The 22,680-nt window shown below is 45.7% G+C and overlaps 1 pseudogene; it reads left to right on the top strand.

Moving 5' to 3' along the window:
- The first annotated feature begins 10,517 nt into the window (after positions 1-10,517).
- On the top strand, positions 10,518-11,261 carry LOC118663299 (annotated as a pseudogene).
- The last annotated feature ends 11,419 nt before the right edge of the window (positions 11,262-22,680 follow it).

Here is a 22,680-nt window from a genome sequence, read left to right as displayed (position 1 = left end):
ACCTTATCAACAAAAATCAGGCCTGGACCCATGAGACAGAATCAGCCCTGCAACATCCAAGTCGCTGGTGTTATTCATGAGGGAGGACCGCTGCTGGGAGCTCGCATGTGCTCCTTTCTCATGTGCCTGGGCCACAGCCTTCCCACATCACAGCAGCACAGAAGCAACAATGTAGAAGGCGCGTGGAGGACGCTGGCCAAACAAGGAATACCCACGAGAAGGGAGAAGACAGTGTAAGATCAGGTGCAAGGGTTTCAAGATACCACCTGGTGTAGGGTCAGACAGCCCGCGCTTCAGCTCACAGAGGCCTCACAGTGTTATGAGAGGGCACTTACGAAGAGTTCAGTGGTGGTTGCTGGACTGTGATTAAGATCGGTTTAGGTTTCCATAAAAAACTAGAAAGTTTCTATTATGAAAATGAGCTTCAGTTTCTGAAAAACATTAGTGGGGGAGCCTCAGATTTCCCAGCCCACACGCCTTAGTCCTGCTCTTTCCCTTTGACAATGCACGTGTGGGTGTGGGTCTCATACAAATACTAGACAAACAACTTCAAGTATGTGTGTGAGGGCGGGTGAGCTCACACACACACACACACACACACACACACACACACTGCAACTGCCAGATCATGGGCTCCAATTGCTCCTTTATAAAAAATTTGGGCCTGCCACTGTCCCCAGCAAGGCAGGCCAACAAAGCACTATGGTGAGTGAAGGACTGTTTGAAATAAGCAAGGTATGAGTACCTGTCAATCAGGGCCAGAGAGGCTGGACATCTGCACCTTTATAGAAACTCCCTCGGTGACTCATATGCAGCCAGGGTCAAGCCACCACTGAGAAACATCTGCATCTAAATTAGTTGGGAATAAACATGATTAGGACGCTTGCTTATTCATAGCTCCTTCCTCATTTCCCTGAAATCATTTCCAGGTTGTATGATAGGAAAGAATCAGAAAACATGCCATATCTATGTGCCACCCTTTCGCCACCTTTCCCACACCAAACTGACGGTGACATCTTATTCATGGTTGTCTGGTTTCTTCTGGAGCACCTGCTTCACCATATGAAGTCGCCTTCGGCCCGCTCCTCCTGGGGACACTCGGCTGTCTCCTCCTGACATTCCGGTGGGGGACCCATCCACCCCCACTCTTGGTTCAGGGGGTTTCCTTGGTTTCCTGTGAGAGGCATGGAGTGGGTGGTGTGCGGTGGAAACAGGACTTTGGAGTCACTCTGAGGTTGAAGCCCTGCCTCCATCCACCAGATATGTGGTCTGTCACTAACTCAACTCAGTTTCCTTATCTCCAGAATTAGTGTCAAGGAAGGTCACGAATTTGTTAGATGCTCAGTTTGAATCAAATAGAGTTTAACCCTTTCTTCCTCAAGATCACTTGAGTTTGGATATGTATAGCTTATTTATTTTTCCAACTTCCCAATCCTCTTGAACATTCTCCTCTATAATCTCCGGCCATGAAATTACATGCATGTTTCCTCTGAATGTTTAATCTGCTTCCCTGCATTGTTGCAGACAGTTCTATGACTGGGACATTCTCCCCTGGAGAATCTGCTTTTGGCAACATGGAGCTTCAGGATGATGTCGGAGAGTGAAGCCCCCTTTACCCTTGGCCTTGCATCTGCCTGGGTGCTGTGCCAGCCTGGGCCGTCCGCGGGAAGCCTGTCACAGGATTTCCTGTCCCTTTCAGTCACCACCCCAACACTATCCACCATGTGCCTCTTGTCAGGTTCATGGCTTCCCCACAGGTGGTTAGCTTTTGCCATATGGCAGGAATTATTTTTAAGAGACGATTTTTTAGAGCAATTTTGGCTGTACAGCAAAATCAAGTATAAAGTATTAGAAGTTGCCACATATTCCATCCCCACAAAGACACATCTACCAACATTGATGTCCCCACTATCAACATCCGGCAGCACAGTAGTATATTTGTTACAATAATTGAACCTTATTAAAATGTCATGATCAGCCCATTCGTGTTGCTCAGTGGTTGAGCATCAACTTATGAACCAGGAAGTCATGGTTCGATTCCCTGTCAGGGCACAAGCCCGGGTTGTGGGCTCGATCCCCAGTGTGGGACATGCAGGAGGCAGCTGATTAATGACTCTCTCATCATTGATGTTCCTATCTCTCTCTCCCTCTCTATTCCTCTCTGAAATAAAAATATATATATTATAAAACAAAGCCATGACCACCCCAAAGTCCATGGTTTACATCTGGGTTCACTGTTGATGTTGTACATTCTATGGTTTTTGATGAATAATGACATGTATTCACTGTTGTGGTATCACACTGATAGTTTCACTGCCCTAAAAAGCCTTTGCTCTGCCTATTCACCCTCCCACCCCCATGTCTGGCAACTGTTGCCTCCACAGTTTTGCCTTTTCTAGAATGTCATATTTTGGGAATCAAATAGTATGTAGCTTTTCAGATTGGCTTCTTTCACTTAGTAGAATGCATTTAAGGTCCCTCCATATCTTTTCATGTCTTGATAGCTCATTTCTTTTTAGGACTGAATAATATTCCATTGTATGGAGGTATCATAGTTTATCCATTCACTTTCTGAAGTTTATTTTGGTTGCTTCCAAGTTTTGATAATGAATAAAGCTGCTATAAACATCCATGTACAGGTTTTTGTATGGACATGTTTTCAATTTATTTGGGTAAATCCTAAGGATCATGTGGTTGCAGTATGTTTAGCTTTGTAGGAAACCACCAAACTGTCCTCCAAAGTCGCTGTGCCTCTTTGCGTTCCCACCAGCAGTGAATGAGAGTTCCTGTTTCTCCACATCCTTCCCAGCATTTGGTGTCGTCAGTGTTCTAGATTTGGGCCATTCTACTAGGGGTGTAGTGGTAGCTAGTTGTTATTTTAATTTGCATTTCCCTGATGACATGGTGTGGAACACCTTTTCATAACTTATTTGCCATCTGAATATCTTCTTTGGTGAAGGTCTATAAAGGTCTTTGGCTCATTTAGAAATCAGGTTGTTTGTGTTTTTATTATTGAGTTTAAGAGTTCTTTGCATATTTTGAACAATAGTTCTTTATCAGCTATATCTTTTGCAAATATTGTCTCCCAGTGTGGCTTGCCTATTTCTCTTGACTTTGTCTTCCACTGAGCAGAAGTTTTGAATTTTAATGAAATCTAGCTTATCAATTATTTCTTTCATGAATTATGCCTTTGGTATTTATCTGAAAAGATATTGCTGTATCCAAGGTCATCTAGATTTTTCTCCTGTGGTATTTTCTAGAACTTTTATAGTTTTGCATTTTACATTTAGACCTATCATCCATTTTGAGTTCATTTTTATAGAGGGTAAAAGGCCTATGTCTAGATTTATGTTTTTGCATGTGGCTGTTCAGTTGTTTTAACACCATTTTTTATGAAAAGACTGTTTTTGTTCCATTATATTGCCTTTGCTCCTTTTTCAAAGATGCCTTGACTGTATTTATGGGGGACTATTTCTTGACTCCCTATTCTGTTCCATTGATCCATCTGTTTGTTCTTTCACTGATACCACAGGCCTTGATTACTGTAGCTTTATAGCAAGTCTTGAAGGCAGGAGTGTCAGCCCTCAACTTTGTTCTCCTTCAATATTATCTTGGCTATTCTGAGTCTTTTTTTTCTCTCCACATAAAAGTTAGAATCATTTTGTCAATATCCATACTGCAGGATTTTTACTAGATATTCATATTTGGAAAAAACATACAATCTTCCATTGCCATATTCCTTTCTAAGTTTTATTCCTTGAGCCCACCTATGAGGAAGAATTCTTGCCTTCTTTACAATCTCAAGGTGATTTGTATCTGTGTCCCCCTGGTTTGTGCATTGGTATAGAAACATCTGAGCCGCCTTTGTCCGCGTCCCCCCCCCCCCCCCCCGAGAATTGCTGGGAGCTGCTTCTGTTATTTTTCTGTTTTGCACTGACATGCTTGATATCCTCCACGGCATCCGGTTTATCTGTTGTGCTTGGGTATACAGTCCCCCATCCTCCTGGCTGTCAATTTCAAGAGCTCTTGATTAGATCAGTGGATTTAAAGGCAGAAAGATTGACTTTGACTTCTCACTAAGGAAAAATCGGATCCTAACAGAATCAGGCTGTCATTTAGAACCCCTACCGGGGAGCTCAGAGAGCTGTCAGCAGGATCTTGCCAGCGGATTCAAGACCCAAAGGGGCCTGCTGATTCTCAAGTTTAACAAGCCATCCTTATGATGGGACAGTTTGGTCCCTGCAAGCGCCACGCTCTGGCTCGTGGTCCTGCTTCACGCATGGACACAGGCCAGAGGCCTCACCAACTCAACACGGGGCCCAGAAACGGAAATCAGCACGGAAAGATCATTTTCACCTTGTTGCGCTTGAACTTTTTTGTGCTTTCTGTTTTCTAATGGCTAAGTGAAAACACTGCTGTGAACCATTTTAAAAGGGAGCAAAACCCCATAAAAGAGCTTCCTTACATGTACAGAGGAAGTTCCAGTGTTTAAAGCGCTTGCTTGTTAGGTGCCCTCCTGCCACGGGGAGCGAGGTGGCTGTGGCGTTCGAAGTCATCATGAGTCACCTTGGCTATTGAAAAACTACGTGGAATAAGTTGGTTCTCCTGGAAAATGTTCTCCCCTGTGGCCTGGAAACTGCATAAGCCAGCAGCTGGCTCCCTTCTCTCCAGGCCCACAGGCTCGCACTCAACTTTGTTCTCCTTCAATATTATCTTGGCTATTCTGAGTCTTTTTTTCTCTCCATATAAAAGTTAGAATCACGCCGGCTGGTGTGTGACATCTTCGTTCCCTCTATTTTGTCCAGTTTTCTAGTTGGTTAAAGCAGGAAGATAAATCTTGTCCCATTTGGACTAGAAGTAGGTATTATTTTCTCAATCCTAGTTTTATTGCCACAATATTTTTAACTTGTCAGATGTTATGCGACATATCTGTCCAGTCTACACTGCAAATAACAGAACCTGATTCTCCTCCCACCAGAGAAGCAATTCTCTGGGAGATTGCTTGGCAGCTCATGAAATTCCTATGAAAGCTAGACAGCCAGGCTCAGAAAGTGGAGGAACAAAGGGAAGTTAAATTTCCAGAACCTCAAAAAAAAAAAAAAAAAAAGAAAAGTCTTCCAGAGAACAGACCTATATTTACAGGGTCCACCACCGTGGCTCAGGGACCCTATGCTCTCGCCTGTAACCGAAACCTGGATAATGGGCACAGCCAGGGTGTCTCTGGGCACTGGGTGTGGCTGACTTGGTCACGTCCTTCTGTCTCGGCTTCTCCTGAGGCAAACTATCCAGATGGATTTCATGTACTGGACTGAGCCTAGGCCACAAGTGTGTGCCCTGCTGAAAGGGAGGCTGGGAAGTAAATTTCTCACATTTTCAGCTTCTGTAGTTGGGAGGAGGGTTCTACTCTCTCAACACTCATAGGGTAGAGTCATAGGAAAACACAGACACATAGGTTCTGACACACACACACACACACACACACACACACACACACACACGTACTTACGTGGTTTTGGATGGATTGCCTAGTTTAAAATTTCAGTCCGAAAAAATTCAAAGTAATGAACTTGTATCATTCAGGCAACTGACAGGAACTCCCAAAGTGAGAATCCTAGAGGGGACTCAGACAGGTAAGAGGGAAATCGAGATTGAAGAGGAAATTTGAAAAACAAATTGCCAAAGATAAGAAGAGAAGTAACAAACTGTGTGGTGGTGGATCCCGACGGTCCCTGAGGACTGAGATGGATTTGCGTCTGAAACGCGGCTGGCTTGCAGCAGGCGCTTGCAGCAGGCGGATGTGACAGACCTGTCTGCCCCGGGACCTACACTCTTCAAGCCCACATTTCTCCCTCCCTCCAGCCTTTGCCAAGGGGAAGTCACGAGGGAAAGGGCCAGCCGTGGGAAGGGAACAGGTGGAACAGGCCCTGGGTTTTCTAACGTAATTTTCTATATTTAATATCTCAGTTCCCCATCATCAGTGGTTTTCAGCCCTGGCCACCCATTAGAGTCACTTGGGCACTGTTGAGCAAGCAGGGTTCCTGGGCTCCATCCCCACCATCGGAAAGAGGCTGTAGGTGGGACTGGACATGGGAGTTTATAAAGCTCCCAGTTATGCTAAGGGGCAGCCAAGTCTGCGCCTCCTGACATGCGAGCGTCCTTCTCATCCCTGCATAGGAAAAGAGTGCCCATTCTGCCCTCTCCTCCTCTCTCCCAGGGGACACTTCCAGGGCAAGAGGTCCCTGTGCCCCAGGCCTCTCAGCTGACCTGCGCACCCAGCCTTCATCCTGGGGCGATGCCCTTCCCTTCTCCATCCACCTCCTTGGGTGGTCTCACCAAACCCCTGACAGCAGCAATTCACTATCTGGGAAGGTACTTGGGGGGAGGGTATGAAGAAGCTGGGGAGGAGAGGGAGGTCGGCACTTTGCTCCCCACTCTTATAAGTGCCCTCAAGTCAGTGCTTCTCAAAACTTGACTGTGCATAGGACTCACCTGGGGGTCCTGTGAAGTGCAGTTTCTGATCCTGGAGGCTTGGGTGAGCCTGAGAAACTGCACGTCTAGTGACTTCCCAGGGGGTGCTGATGCTACTGGTCCCGCCTGGAATAGCAAGGCCCAAGGATGCTGCTTCTCTCTACCCTGTCCATGGAAGTTTTGGGGGGTTCAATTTGGACCAGTGGATTAGGTGGCTTCATAAGTGAGGGTACCAGGAATGGGGGACCTGGAGACTTGGCTGGGGTAGGATGTGACCAGAATGCTGCTTTGGCTCAGATAAAGCTGCGGACTCGATGCTGCACTAACACTAGAGCCCAGTGGGAAGGTGTGTCCTCGCCTGGGCTGTGGCTTCTCCACAGAACATCAACCTGGACCTCAAGGCAACACAGAAGGATGGTCCCTCTGCTGCCCACGCCCTCCGTGACTGCCCGTGGCCGACTGCCATCTGTACGCACGCTGACCTGATTCTACTGGAATCCTCTGCTGCCACCTGTCCTTCCCCACACGTGCCAGTTCCGACTCTGCCTGTTTCCTTAGAGCTCCAGGAGAGATTGTAGGAAGCAATGTACATAAAAGCCTCGAGCTGAGAGTGTGCGCTCCAAATACATTTGGTGGATGAATGTGAACAAAGTAATTCACTCGAATATCCCACTTACCATTTCCAAACCACCAGCACCAGGACCCAGCGGTGTCATTGAACAGGAAATATTAAGCAGGGCCCCGTGGTGCAAACATCGCCATGACAGCCACCATGAGGAGGGTTCCTTTGATCTCATCTCTTCCCCAAACACTAGCTGCCGAGTTTTCAATCTGCTCATCTTCCCAGAGCCTCTTCATTAAGCCTGTTCCCCGGCAGAGGAATTAGGCAGGGCCTTGCCGACCCTCTGAGGAAGGCCGAGGCTATTTGCATCTCTCACCACAAGGAAATGACTACTGACAGCACGAGTACAGCAGAGATATTAAGAATGACGGAGTGGAGCTCCTGGACCAGGGGAAAACTGGAACATTAATAAAAAATATTATAGCCTAGAGCATAGCGGTGAATGATAGATTGCAAAGCCGTATTTAGAGCCTGCATGAAAGTCATTGCCTGTGTCCTTTGGAATTTGCAAACGTGTGTTTGATTTTAATTGGCTGTATCAGAATCCTTTGATTACGATAGGTCAACATATTACACTTCTAATTTCCTTGTTTTATTGTCCTTCAGAAACACTGGCTCCATCTCCACTTTTAAATTCTGTAAAAAGACAAGTAAGTAGCACATTTAGTCTGTAAATGGCTCACACAGTTGAATTCTCCGGCTGCCTGCTTCTGGCTGGTGTAAGTAAAAGAGGAAGAATGGTCCTGGCTGGTGTGGGTCAGTTGGCTGAGTGTCGTGCCATGCACCGAAAGGTGGCTGGTCCGATTCCCAGTCAGGGCACGTACTCAGGTTGTGAGCTCCATCCCCAGTAGGGGTGTGTGTTTCTCTCTCACATAGATATTTCTCCCCACCCCCTTTTTCTATCTCCCTTTCTCTTCTCTCTCTCAAATCAATAAAAACATATTTTAAAAATAAAAAAGAAAAGAAGAAAAATGGAGATGAAATTCAAATCAATGTAGTGTTTACTTATTAAAAGTCCTGCTGGAAAAAAATGTGGCAGGCAAAGAATACCAAGAATACTAGAGAATATTAGAATTACTGTTTAATGCTTGCCAACCGGAGGCTTCCGGGCAGTCTATGGTGGATGCAGACCTCCTGTGCCCTCCTTGGTTGCTGCCATCTGTGACATGCATACTTGATGCTACTCCATTATAGCTAAAGATTGAGAACAAGTATAACAATGATAAGTATCATTATTTTGAATTAAAAAACAAATCCATCCATGTCCTATTTTTATCATCAAGTACAAGGGGCCTTTAGATGGTATGACCTTGTGAATTAAGTAAAGGTCAGTACTCAATGGAATCTGATACTGGTCCTTACAGTATGTACAAACAAAACCTCTATGTGGAAATCTAAATATATTTTCACTTGCTGAGGGGTAGCAATGACTTTAATAAACGCCAGACCTCTTGCTTGAGACATATGAATATCCTTGTCAAACTGTCTGAATAAGACATTAATGAATGAATGGAGTCCTTTAATTTTCCAGTCATAGAAAAAGGCTAATGTTGTTAACCATGACATATTTAAGTATCTGAAAAAATCAAAACAGGTAAATGAAATAAATGAAATGAAATAAAATAAAATGACAACTCAGATATTTGTGGAGTATTATTACAATGATGACATCAGAGCTTTGTCTCATTGATATTGGAGTTGGTCCTAAGAATGGTTTCCTTCAGCCTGGCTGGTGTGGCTCAGCTGTTTGAGGGTTGTCCCATTCGAACGAACCAGTGTTGCTGGTTTGATTCCTGACCAGAGCACATGTTGGGCTTGCAGGCTCAACCCCCAATAGGGGGCGTGCAGGAGGTAGCCGATAGATGTTTCTCTCTCATCAGTGTTTCTATCTTTCTCCCTCTTTCCCCCTGAATGGTTTTCTCCATCGTGGAATCCAGAGCCACATGCAAACATAAAGTCTCCCTTGTGATTACTCCTTCCCTAAGTGTACTTTTCACAGCTGTGGTGAGGGTAGGATTAGGGAAGTCCAGTTAGCTTGAACACAGAGGAGATCAGGACTCCAAGAGAATGATACCTAAGAAGGGTATGTTTTCAAGGCGGGGAGGGAAGACCCGGTGTGGTGTGCTGTTTGGAGCTGTTGTGACACCATCTGAGTGTCAGGGGAGGGTCTGCCCAAACGCGGAGATGACTGGACGTTGGTGGCACTGTTTCACGCTCTGCAGACTTGCCTCTCCTTAGCACCACCTCTGCACTAAACACTAGCAGGCACCGGCCGCTAGGCTCTTGGCCATAAGTGGGCCCTGCTGGGCTGGGGCGGAGTTCCTGGAGAACCACAGGGGATTAATGTGCTACCTGGCGGGGAAATGGAACTAGGGGCTCTGCCTCAGCGCAGAGCTGGGGTGGGGCTTCCCCTTGGGAAAAATAAACAGCAGCAAGAGTTGACTAGGTTTCTGACTTTTCGTCGCTGCAAGCCTTGGGAGGAAGGTAGGAGGATGTAGACACATCCTTTCAAGTAGGACCTGATTCTGTGACAGGCTCTGTAGTACCCCTAATATCAGTAAAAAGCTAATAACGAGAAACCAGATGGTAGAAACAAGTTAAAATGTAATCACAATAAATATAATTGAATCAATCTATCTATTAAAGGACAGCAACCATCAAACTGGATGGAAACAAATGAACAACAACAAACCAAATCCATACAAGTTCTAGAACAGTGAAAGGTTAAAAAGAAAAGTTTGGGAAATGATATTGAAGGCATGTATTAATTTACTGAAGCATTTACAGTATTGTCAAGTAAAATAGAATTTAATTAGTAAAAAAGGAACTACTAAGACTAAAGAAACATACTACAAAACAATCCACAAGATACAGCAAGCATAATCATGTATGCACACAACATAAAACCTTAAAATGTGTAAAGGAAAAACTAAAACAATTAGAAATTAACTAAACTATAACCAGAGCGGAACTTTTTAACACACCTCTATTAGAAACTGCTAGATGAAGTAAACAATAATTGAACAATCTATGAAATATGTGTCCAACATGATAAAAAACTTGGCACAAAAGATACAGATATAGAGGCCCGCATCCAGTTAAAATGGACACTACGTGCTCCTTTCAAGAACATATAAAACATTAAGAAAATGATCATATATTAGGACATAATTTTAAAACCAGTTTTTATTATTAAAAGCAATTAAGTGAAAAATTAAATGAAACGTTTAATACTTGAAAACTAAAGCCTGCGCTCCTAAAGGACTCCTGGGTTAAAGGTCGTTTCACGGTGAAAGTGACCAGATACTTAGAACTGGATGTAAATAGTGGAACTACACACTGTGATGCTTGGAGGTGAGTTTATAGCCTTACGTTCACATTAAGAACATAAAGACACGGGGCCTTGGAGGCCGCCAGCTGCTTCAGGATGAAGCTGAACATCTCTTTCCCAGTCACTGGCTGTGAGAAACTCACTGAAGTGGATGATGAACGCAAACTTTGTACCTTTTATGAGAAGAGCTATGGCCACAGTAGTTGCTGCTGACTCTCTGGGTAAGGATGGAAAGGTTTTGTGGTTTGAATCAGTAGTGGGTATGACAAACACAGTGTCCCCATGGAGCAGGGTGTCTGACCCATGGCCGCGTCTGCCTGCTGCTGAGCACGGGGCACTCCTGTTAGAGGCCAAGGAGAACTGGGGAGAGAAAATGCAAATGTGTTCGGGGTTGCATTGTGGATGCCAATCTCAGTGTTCTCAACATGGTCATTGTAAAAAAAGGGGAGAAAGATATCCTGGTCTCACTGATGTCACTGTGCCTCATTGGCTGGGGCCCAAAAGAGCCAGCAGAATCTGCAAACTTTTCCATCTCTCTAAAGAAGATGTCCGCCAATATGTTGTAAGAAAGCCCCTAAATAAAGAAGGTAAGAAACTAGGACTAAAGCACCCTAGATTCAGCGTCTTGTTACTCCACACGTCCTGCAACACAAACATCAGAGTATTGCCCTGAGGAAACAACGTGCTAAGAAAAATAAGGAAGAGGCCGCAGTATATGCCAAACGTTTGGCTAAGAGAATGGAGGAGGCCAAAGAAAACCGCCAGGAACACACTGCCGAGAGACGTAGGCTGTCCCCTCTGAGAGCTTCTACCTCTAAGTCTGAGTCCAGTGAAAACTGAGATTTTTATAAGAGTAACAAATAAAAGGACAAACATTAAAAAAAGAAAAAGAAGATAAAGAATAATTAAAACTGTAAATTCGGGAGAAACTAAGATGGCGGCATAGGTAAACACCGGGAAATTGTCGCCTCACACAACAATTGAAAATTACCGCAAAGGACTGAGCAAACATCATCCAGAACAACAGAAAGGCTGGCTGAGTGTAAATTCTACAACTAGAAGGAAAGAAAAGCACGCTGAGAGCCAGAGGCGCTGCGGAGGTGAAGTGCAGAGGTACGGCGGCTCACGCGCGCGAGGAAAGGGGGTGGCACCTGAGGACGCGGCTGTCTTTTTGAATCACAAGCTCCCAACTGCTCTGAACTCCGGTTCCGGGAAGTCTCTGGGGACCCAGGACTCATACGGGGAGAAGCTGGTCTGTCCGGCAGCGGGCGAACTTGAAGGCGGCTTTCCCTCAGGGTGCTTGCAGCAATTATCGGGTCACTGAGACCCCGACTCCGGGCGGAGAATCAGCCATAGCTCCTTGATCCGCCCTTTGATTCACTGAGACCCCGCCCCACCCAGGCTGCGGCAGAGGCTTTTGCATGTGAATGTACCTAACTGCAGCCGAGCCAGGCAGACCCGGAACTTCCAAGAGAAGGCCCAAGGCCCCGCAGCAGCTTGCATTGCTTCACAGCTGAGCCTCTTCGTGGCTCCTGCTGTGTGGCCTCAGGCAGAGGCTGAATTAGCACCTCCTTAGATCCAGGAGCCACTGTACCCAGTGGTCAGAGGGGGACCATCCAGACTGCAACTCCTCAGATCCATAAGGGACACACTCAGGGAGCAGACTCAGTGAGCACCAAAGCCCCACTGAAGCAAGTCTTGCCCCAGAAGGGTGTCTTCAGCACAGAAGTTCTCCCACTTTAGACACAGCTGACTCTCACAGCCAATTGGCCTGGAGGTCAATTCCTCCCAGTGATTCTACAACAACCAAGGCACCAAGAGTGCACCAAGAGTGTCCACCCCAGGTAACTGGGGAGGCTGAGCTACTGGGCCCTACAGGACACCTGGCGCGCAGGGCCACTCTATCAACACAGGGAAGCTGCCAAAATGCGGAGACAAAGAAACAGGTCACAAATGGCAGAAATGGAGGAAAGCCAACGATTGGATATAGAGTTCAAGGCCACGTTTATAAGGTTTTTCAAGAATTTTATGGAAACCGCCGATAAATTTAATGAATCCCTCAATAAGTATAGTGAGACCATGGAGGACATGAAAAAGGACCAACTAGAAATTAAGCATACACTGACTGAAATAAAGAATAATTTACAGAGATCCAGCAGCAGACAAGAGGATCCCAAGAATCAAGTCAAAGATTTGAAATACAAAGAAACAAAAAATACCCAACCGAAAAAGAAAAAAGAAAAGAGATTCCAAAAATATGAAGATAGTGTAAGGAACCTCTGGGACAACTTCAAGCGTACCAACATCAGAATTATAGGGGTACCAGAAGGAGAGAGAGGGCAAGATATTGAAAACCTATTTGAAGAAATAATGACAGAAAACTTCCCCTACCTGGTGAAAGAAATGGACTTACAAGTCCAGGAAGCGCAGAGAACCCCAAACAAAAGGAATCCAAAGAGGACCACACCAAGACACATCATAATTAAAATGCCAAGAGCAAAAGATAAAGAGAGAATCTTAAAAGCAGCAAGAGAAAGACAGTCAGTTACCTACAAGGGAGTACCCATACGACTGTCAGCTGATTTCTCAACAGAAACCATGCAGGCCAGAAGAGAGTGGCAAGAAATATTCAAAGTGATGAATAGCAAGAACCTGCAACCAAGATTACTTTATCCAGCAAAGCTATCATTCAGAATAGAAGGTCAGATAAAGAGCTTCACGGATAAGAAAAAGCTAAAGGAGTTCATCACCACCAAACCAGCATTATATGAAATGCTGAAAGGTATTCTTTAAGAAGAGGAAGAAGAAAAAGGAACTCTTACCATTTGCCACAGCATGGATGGAACTGGAGAGCGGATAAATACCACATGATCTCACTCATTTGTGGAATATAATGAACAACATAAGCTGATGAACAAGGACTGATCCAGAGACGGAGAGGCATTGATTGGACTGTCGGGACTTGGAGGGAAGGTAGGGGAGGGTGGGAGTAAGGGGGAAAGATCAACCAAAGGACTTATATGCAAGCATATAGGCCTAATCAATGGACATGGACAACGGGGGGGGGGGTGAGGGCATGAGCGGGGGGGGGGGGGTAGAGGGTAACGTGGGGACAAGGACACATATGTAATATCTTAATCAATAAAATATATATTAAAAAAAAAGAAATACTGAAGATGCAAATTAGAACTCTAGTCTCAATAATGTTGAGTGTCTCAAATGTTATAATAGAGAAAAGAACTGGAAATATTTCTAGCAGTATAATTTAAAAAGTCCTCCTAAATTTGTATGACACTTCTGTTATTGTACTGTCCACCTAAAAAATTATATAAGGATGTTCATAACTGCTTTATTCATATTAGTCAAAAATTGGAAGCCAGTTAAATGTCCATCAAAAAAGTCAGTCTACTTTAAATTTATATATATAACCTCTATATGGAATACTACTAATGTACTTTTAAAATACCTTTAACATGGCGTAGTCAACACAAACACTTGTTTCAGATTAAGCGTTAGCATATATCTCTCCCTTGTTTTAGAATTTAAATCTGCAAGCAAGAGTTTCCCTGTAGAATGGAAGAGGGTTATTGAATTCAAGAGAGACTGCGGGCGGGGGGCGGGGGGGGGGGGAGGAGCGGGGGGGGGGAGATAGTTCATTTCCCATGGCAATGTGCTTTGTACATGAATTCTGAAACTGTTGCAAACCCTTATATAGCAGTGTCATCTGAATAAAGTCGTTTTATGGTAAAAAAACAACAACAACAAAAAACTGTAAATTCAAGCATCTAGCAAAAGGACAGTAGAGAAAACCCAAAGAACATAGAAGAAAATAATAAAAATCAAGAGAAAAACTAATGAAATAGGAAACAAAGAAATAGTAGAGGTGAACAAAATCGAAGATAATTCTTTGGGGACAATAATTCTCTGTCAAGACAGAAAAAAGAGTAAAGTATAAAGTTAAGGTAAAACTAAACAATGTAGGGAATGAAAATAGGAGCATTAGTGATTTTAAAAATTACTAGTGAATACTGTGAAAAATTTTATGCCTAGCATGTTACTATAGTAGTCCCCACTTACCTGCAGTTTTGCTTGTACCAGTTCAGTTACACATGGTCAACCACAGTTTAAAAAGGTTACATTTCCCCAATCACCAACATCATCTGCTCCTGATACTCAACCATTGACATGATGATGGCTCCATAATCCAGGATCACCAGAAGCAGAGGATCCTCCTTCTGACATGTCATCAGAAGGTCAATAGTAGCCTAACACTACGTCATGCCTCCATCATTCCCCTCATTTATTCTCATCACGTGGGCATTTTATCATCTCACATCATCACAATAAGAAGAAGGGTGAGTACAGTATGATTCAACATTGAGAGGGAGAGAGAGAGAGAGAGAGAGAGAGAGAGAGAGAGAGAGAGAGAGAGAGAGGCCACATTCACGGAACTTGAACAAATAAGTAAGTCTCTTCTGTCCTTTGGTTAGCATTTACAGGGGACATGGAACTACCCTGCCAATGGGGTACAATGGAAATAACGTTACATGACTTTGAAGCTAAGTCATAAAAAGAATATAATTAAAATGTGTTCAATTATCCTGGCATATACATGCAGAATATATTATATTATTCAGTACTTTTCTATATGTTTAAAAAAGTAAATTAAAATACTGGGGGTAAGAATCCTAAAAAATTTTGCCTAGGTCACAATTTTGCCAAGGTTAAGTTTATTCCAATTCTCATGGCAGTCTTATTTTGGCCATTGGCACTTTACTTAACCTGTCTGGATCCCCCACATTCTCCTGGCATAAAATCATTCTCTTAATTGAATACAGGCAGTGCTCAAGGTCACATTGGACGTTATTCAATGCCATTGTTTTCCCCCACCATGGCCTCATTGGTGGAATCCAAGGTGCTTGGGAAATCTAATCCCATCTGCCTCTCTCTGGAGCTTGTTCCTAAGCAAAGTGTACCCCCTTTCTCTCTCTCTCTCTCTCTCTCTCTCTCTCTCTCTCTCTCTCTCTCTCTCTCTCTCTTTCTCTCTCACATGCACACGCTCCTGGCTTGCCTTTCACTAGTTGCTTAGCACACTTTCCTTTCCCTGTTACTGTTTTCCCCAAACAGATGGTGTTTATAGACAGGAAAGAAATGGAAGTTATTCAGCTGCCAGGCTGCTAATCAATACCTAGAAATTGACCCTCTGGAGATGCCAGTCAGAGGAAGGTTGTTCATGGTGCGGCCTCTAAAATACCTGAGAGCAGGGACCCACCAGTCCAGCCTGGGCTGTGTCCGGGGGCAGAATGACGACTCCTTGTGCTTGTAGTTGGTTGAGATAAATATATGTGTTACCTGCTGGCATTTTCCTGCTTCTCTGAGGACTTCAGGGGTGTCTGTGTGCAAGTTTTATGCTTATAAACAGGAGCAGACAGAGACCTGCTTTTCCCTGGTCTGGTGCTCATTCTTGCTGCTAGGCGGTGCTTATTGACTCCCGCTCGATTCCTGGGCTCTGCTCTCCTTGCATTGCTGTGGGGACGCAGGCAAGACGCCGAGGTTTTTCAGCTGATGAGCCCATTGTGCTGCAGGGCAGCCTGCCCTCTGAGAAATATCTGGGCAAAGATAGAAATAAGATAGGAGGCAGAGAGGGAATGAGGCAGGTAGTGTGTTTGTATATGAGGAACTAGAGAAATAATCTTTAAATGTGAATGACACACACACACATGCACACGTGAACACACACGCACACACGCACACCTGCACACACGCATTTGGTACCCAGGAGCCTTGGGTGCAGGTGGAACGAAGGCTTGGGTTTGCAATGAGGGAGATAGAGACCTGATTTCTGAACCAGCTGCCAGGAGACTTTGCGTGTGGGTAGGGAGTCGGTAGGGAGTGTGGGGTGGCATTGGGGAGGTGTCCCAGGTGCTGAGAGAGACTATGAAAAAGGATGCATTACCTTAGGACAAGGGGTAATTAACCACAGAGAGGCTTCCTAGTGGGGCAGGGGCCTGCCTGTAAAGAGGGTCTGGCAGCCCATGGGGTTTGGAGGCAGCCCTGAAAACTTAGCCAGTAACAATGTCAGGGATCTCCTGTGTCCCCCTTCATTCCCCATAAATTAATGATTTCTGGTTTGGTCAATGACTAAAATGTCTGTAGGAAAGAGAAATACTTTTATCCCACAGTTTGAGGTAAGGCCCAAAACTCAGCCGGTCCCACGGAGAGAGACAACCCCACAAGGAGGGTAGAAGCCCAGGCTCTGGGTTTCGGTGAGGCCTGGGACCCATCCCACTCTGCCTTTTGCTCCTGGGTGATTTCCGTCACTCTCTGAGCCTCATCGTCTTAGTCTGTAGATTGGGGACCTCAGTTTACACCTTCCTTACGGGACCCTTATAGGGATTAAGGAGCCAGTGGGATTTTTGTACAATAATGTGGGTAAACCATCAACAAAGAGCAGCTATTATGAGTCCATCTGTGCAAATGAGTGTAGAAGTTTCATTCATCAACACGAGTGATAGGCTTTCTATTTACATAAGAGAAGAAGCAGAGAACTCAGAGGACACTGAGGGCCTTAGAGTGGGAGAAGAAGCAAGAGGGAGAAAGGAAGGGAAAGCAGCATAGACAACCAAGGGTGGTCACCAAGGACAAAGGGACACACAGGTTCCTAACTCGCCCAGAGGCATTTCTGTTTCCATGTGTGGGTTCAAGGCATGGGCCACACTCAGTCACTGAAGCAGGTGGATCAATTTCTAATAATTTCCTTGGATATTTGACTTGGGTAATGGGACCTCATTCCAGGTCAATTGCCATTGAAATATATTCCAGGTTGAGACTTAGTCTCTGCCCTCAAGCCATGTACTGTCTGGGTGGACGGATTAAGAACCAGAAAAACAACGAGAAGATGGTGACAGGTATACTGGGGGAAGAAGGGGCTGGGGCCAGGCCATCCAGAGCCCAGCTGAAGGCGTGGCCCTTGGAGCTGAGCCTTGAAGAGCAGGGCCTGTACAACCAGAACCAATGGGAAGGGCATTCCTGCTGGCAGAGCAGCAAGAATAAAACGGGAGCCTGCATAACACAACGGGGAGACCTGCTCCCTTGGAACAAGGTGCAGGTCCAGGGGCACTAGGGACACAGTCCCAGCTGAGATCATACCTAGAGAAGGTTCTGACAGCGTGCAGCTCAGAGTCAGGGATGGTGAGAGACACAGTGATTTCCTGAAGGGCAGGGAAGGAATCAGCATGGAAGGGCAGGCAGAGGGTAGTGGGGCATCCAGGCCAAGGGAACCGCCTCCAGAAATGCCTGGACAAGCAGGACCCAGGCAAGTGGGGTCAGGATGTGGCAAGTTCTGCCATGTGCAAGTTGGCACTTGAGTTGGGGAAGACAAAGTAGGGGAAATGGCAGGTGAAGTGGGAGGTTTCTTTCTTGCTCCTGCTTTGTTTAAAGGCTAACGCATTCTACTGCTAAATAAGATATAACTTCATCTAACTCTCCATAAAGATCACAGACTTTTGGGAAATCAGACAGTAAGTCCACACATGTTAAAAAAAGAAAGAAAGAGACTGAGCTGGTATGTTTCTTTGTTCTTTTCTGGCTATTTCCCTCCGTTGCATCAAACCATGTCCTTTAGTGTCTGATTCTAGTACATTCAGATCTTATCAGCCCTGTCCTTCAGAAGTCATGGTGACTACCATTTTGTAAGTTAGAATGATGACAAACATGTTGCAGTTTTAGCCTTCTGTTTTTGTCATTTCCATACATACCATTTTAATGGTGAAGCAATGAGATTATTGGCATTAAAGCCACTTATGTCTTCCTGTCCCCAAGCTCATTCCTACACCATTTTGCCAGAGGTTAAGAGAGAGAGAGAGAGAGAGAGAGAACCAAACAGTAAAGCAACTTCCTTCAAACTAGGGGAGCATTCCTTGGTATTCATATATATTTTTTTGTGTGTTTGATTTTTATTCATAATTTTCTTTATATATATATATATTATTGATTTCAGAGAGGAAGGGAGAGGGAGAGAGATAGAAACAGCAATGATGAGAGAGACTCATTGATTGGCTGCCTCCTGCATGCCCCCTACTGGGGATCGAGCCCACAACCCAGGCATGTGCTCTGACTGGGAATCAAACCTGGGACCTCTTGGTTCACAGATCAATGCTCAATCCACTGAGCCACACTAGCCGGCCGGGTGATAGCTTGAAGTTCAAAGCTCAGCATGATCTTAAAGATGTCTGCCACACCCAGTTCCCTCATCAGCTGTATCATTTTTTGTTTGTTTATGTAAATAAAAGCACATGCTGACACATTCCTCTCCACACCCCTGCAGGTCTGTATTTTGCTTCTCATTTGGCCTCATGCTCTGAAGACCTTCACAGCAGCACGCAGCTTGCTCTCGCTCTCGCTCAGAGCTGCTTGGTGTCCAGTAGCCAGGGCGCAATAACCCAGGCCCTCCCACCCTCTGCCCTGCGGGCTCTGCCCCTGGAGCCATGGTATAGGGCAGTGATGGCAAACATTTTGAGCTCGGCGTGTCAGCATTTTGAAAAACCCTAACTTAACTCTGGTGCCGTGTCACATATAGAAATTTTTTGATATTTGCAACCATAGTAAAACAAAGACTTCTATTTTTGATATTTATTTTATATATTTAAATGCCATTAAACAAAGAAAAATCAACCAAAAAAATGAGTTCGCGTGTCACCTCTGACACGCGTGTCATAGGTTCGCCATCACTGGTATAGGGTGTCCCAAAATTCACGCAAGATTTGCAATTGAATTGAATTGAATTGAATTGAATTGAATTGAATTGAATTGAATTGCAAATCTTGCGTGAATTTTGGGACACCCTATATATGTAGGTCGCTGTGCAGGTGGCTGGTGTGACCAAGTTACCGAGCTGGGGCTGCGGGCCAGGTCCCTGTGTCTCCCTACCTGTGGGGACAAGACAGATCCCTCCTCGATGCTGCCGCTTCCACACCCACCTGGAGGTGCGGCACCTGCTCCCAGGCCCTGCCCAGTGCCTCCGGCCTGCGGACGGTGTGCTCCTCTGTGGGGTGAGAAATGGAGTCTGTTAGTCTCAGCTGCATTCCTGTTGTTGGGAAGGAAGGGCCACTGGACTGTGTGTTCTTGGAAGAACGAGCAGGACCTCTCGTCCAACATCCGCCCGAACACCCAGCACCGGCTTTGGGAGGCACCTAGTGAGACCGCCTCGCACCCCGCCCTCCCCTCCCCGCCGCCTCGGTGGCTCCCGCTGGAGGAGGAGGGGGCGCACAGCACAGGGAGACCCGCTGAGGCCTGCTTACTGCTCCTGTTTGGTGGCTGATGTGGTGGCCCAGGGGGCTTGGCCGGTGCCAGCGATGCAGGAGTGAGTGAGTCAGGCTGAGCCAGGGCGATCCTAGGGGCACCGTCTCAGCACCGGGCCCCTCCCCGCCTGGCCGGCATCCCTCTCCTTGGGGTGACCTCGCCCAGGGCGCAGGCTGCCTCCGCTGGCGGAAGCCGGTGGCTGAGGGTTAGAAATACACAGACATTTTTAATGGAAGCAAAATGGGGCAGCGGAGTCACGGCCATCAGGGATTGAGCTCAGGTGAGGCCGGGCGGGCGCTGTGCCCCTGTCATGGAAGCCACAGAAGCCTGGCGGAAGCGGGGGTTGGGGGGTGGGGGGGGGGGGCTGGGGGCTGGCCGTGAGGGGCCTGCGAGGAGCCCAGGCTGCCAGCTTCATCCCTGGGGAGGGGCAGAGGCTCTGGCCCAGCTGGTTCTGCTAAAACCTCAAGGGTGGGCACCTGGCGGCTCTGGGTGGCTCCTCAGCTTAATTACTTAATCACACCCCGCGAGTAATCAATCAACCCACGAGTATTTAACCATAGCACGCTACAGTGAGCCTGCGAGCCCGGTGGGAGCTGGAAGAGGTGGGCCGGGTGGGAGCTGCCTCAATTGTGTTTATTTATTTATTTTTTTAAAATTAAATCTTTATTGTTCAGATTATTACAGTTGTTCCTCATTTTCCCCCCATAGCTCCCCTCCACCCGTTTTCCACCCCCCCTCTGCCCTCACCCCCTCCCATTGTCCTTATCTATAGGTGCACGATTTTTGTTCAGTCTCTTCCTGCATCCCCCACACCCCTTTCCCCCCAAGAATAGTCAGTCCACTCCCTTTCTATGCCCCTGATTCTATTATAATCACCAGTTCATTTTGTTCATCAGATTATTTATTCAGTTGATTTTTAGATTTACTTGTTGATAGATGTGTATTTGTTTTTCATAGTTTGTATCTTTACTATTTTCTTTTTCTTCCACTTCTTAAAGGATACCTTTCAGCATTTCATGTAATACTGGTTTAGTGGTGATGAACTCCTTTAGCTTTTTCTTATCTGTGAAGCTCTTTATCTGACCTTCAATTCTGAATGATAGCTTTGCTGGATAAAGTAATCTTGGTTGTAGGTTCTTGGTATTCATCACTTTGAATATTTCTTGCCACTCACTTCTGGCCTGCAAAGTTTCTGTTGAGAAATCAGCTGACAGTCGTATGGGTACTCCTTTGTAGGTAACTGACTGTCTTTCTCTTGCTGCTTTTAAGATTCTCTCTTTGTCTTTTGCTCTTGGCATTTTAATTATGATGTGTTTTGGTGTGGTCCTCTTTGGATTCCTTTTGTTTGGGGTTCTCTGCGCTTCCTGGACTTGTAAGTCTATTTCTTTCACCAGGTAGGGGAAGTTTTCTGTCATTATTTCTTCAAATAGGTTTTCAATATCTTGCTCTCTCTCTTCTGGCACCCCCATAATTCGGATGTTGGTCCGTTTGAAGTTGTCCCAGAGGCTCCTTACACTATCTTCGTATTTTTGGATTCTTTTTTCCTTTTGCTTTTCTGGTTGGGTGTTTTTTGCTTCTTCGTATTTCAAATCTTTGACTTGATTCTTATGATCCTCTAGTCTGCTGTTGGATCTCTGTATAATATTCTTTATTTCAGTCAGTGTATTCTTAATTTCTAGTTGGTCCTTTTTCATATCCTCGAGGGTCTCACCAGATTTATCGAGGGTCTCACTAAATTTATCGGCGGTTTCTAGAAAATTCTTGAAAAACCTTAAAAGTGTGGTTTTGAATTCTATATCCAGTAGTTTGTTTTCCTCTATTTCTGTCATTTGTGTCCTGTTTCTTTGTCTCCGCATTTTTTTTATGCTTTGCTGTGTCGATAGAGTGGCTTTCTGTACTAGGTGTCCTATAGGTCCCAGTGGCTCAGCCTCCCCAATTACCTGAGGTAGATGCTCTTGGTGCACCCCTTGTGGGCTTTTTGCACAGTCTTGTTGTAGTTAAGCCTTGATTGTTGTAGGTAACACTGGGAGGGATTGACCTCCAGGCCAATTGGCTGTGAGAATCAGCTGTGTCTGCAGTGGGAGAACTTCTGTGCTGGAGACACCCCTCAGGGGCAAGACTTGCTTCAGTGGGGCTTTGGTGCTCACTGAGTCTGCCCCCTGAGTGTGTCCTTTATGAATCTGAGGATCTGCAATCTGGATGGTCCCACTCTGACCACCGGGCACTCTGGCTCCTGGATCTCTAAGGAGATGCAAATCTAGCCTCTGCCTGAGGCTATCCAGCAGGAGCCAGCTGTGACGCAATGCAAGTTGCTCTGGGGCCTTGGGCCAACTGCAGTTTGTTAGGTAATTATCAGATTGCAAAGGGCCAGGCCTTTCATACGAAAAAGCCCCAGTGGCTTGGGCAGGGCAGGGATCCCAGGGGATCAACAGGGCTGGTGGAGCGAGCAGTTATGGCTGCTCTCACTCTTGCCCTCAGAGGCCCTGCTTCTCAGTGTCCCGGCAGTTGCCACATGCACCCCTGAGACTAAGCTGCCCTCGAGTTCCGACTGATGCCAGACAGTCCAGTTTCTCCCGTATGAGTCTGCCTCCCCAGAGACTCACCCGGAACTGGAGCTCAGAGCTTGAGACTCCCTCCCGATTGAAAAAGACAACCATGTCCTCAGCCACCAACCCTCTCCACATGTGCCTCTGTACCTCTGTATTTTACTTCCACACTGCACCTCCTCTGAGTCTCGGTATGCTTTTCTCTTTCCTTCTAGTTGTAGAATTTCAACTCAGCCAGCCTTCCTGTGGTTCTGGATGATGTCCGTTCCATCTTTTAGTTGTATTTCGAAGTGGTTGTGTGAGGCAGCAATCTCCGGTCGGTATTCATATTTTTAACGTCAATTAAAATTGGTTTATCTGGTTTCTTTAGACATAGGAAGATTAAGAGATGGTTATTTGGCCTGAAGTAAACA

Source organism: Myotis myotis, unplaced genomic scaffold (assembly GCF_014108235.1).
Source record: "Myotis myotis isolate mMyoMyo1 unplaced genomic scaffold, mMyoMyo1.p scaffold_m19_p_9, whole genome shotgun sequence".
Lineage (NCBI taxonomy): Eukaryota > Metazoa > Chordata > Mammalia > Chiroptera > Vespertilionidae > Myotis > Myotis myotis.
Note: the sequence above shows the minus strand (reverse complement) of the source record. Positions and strands in the feature narration are given on the sequence as shown.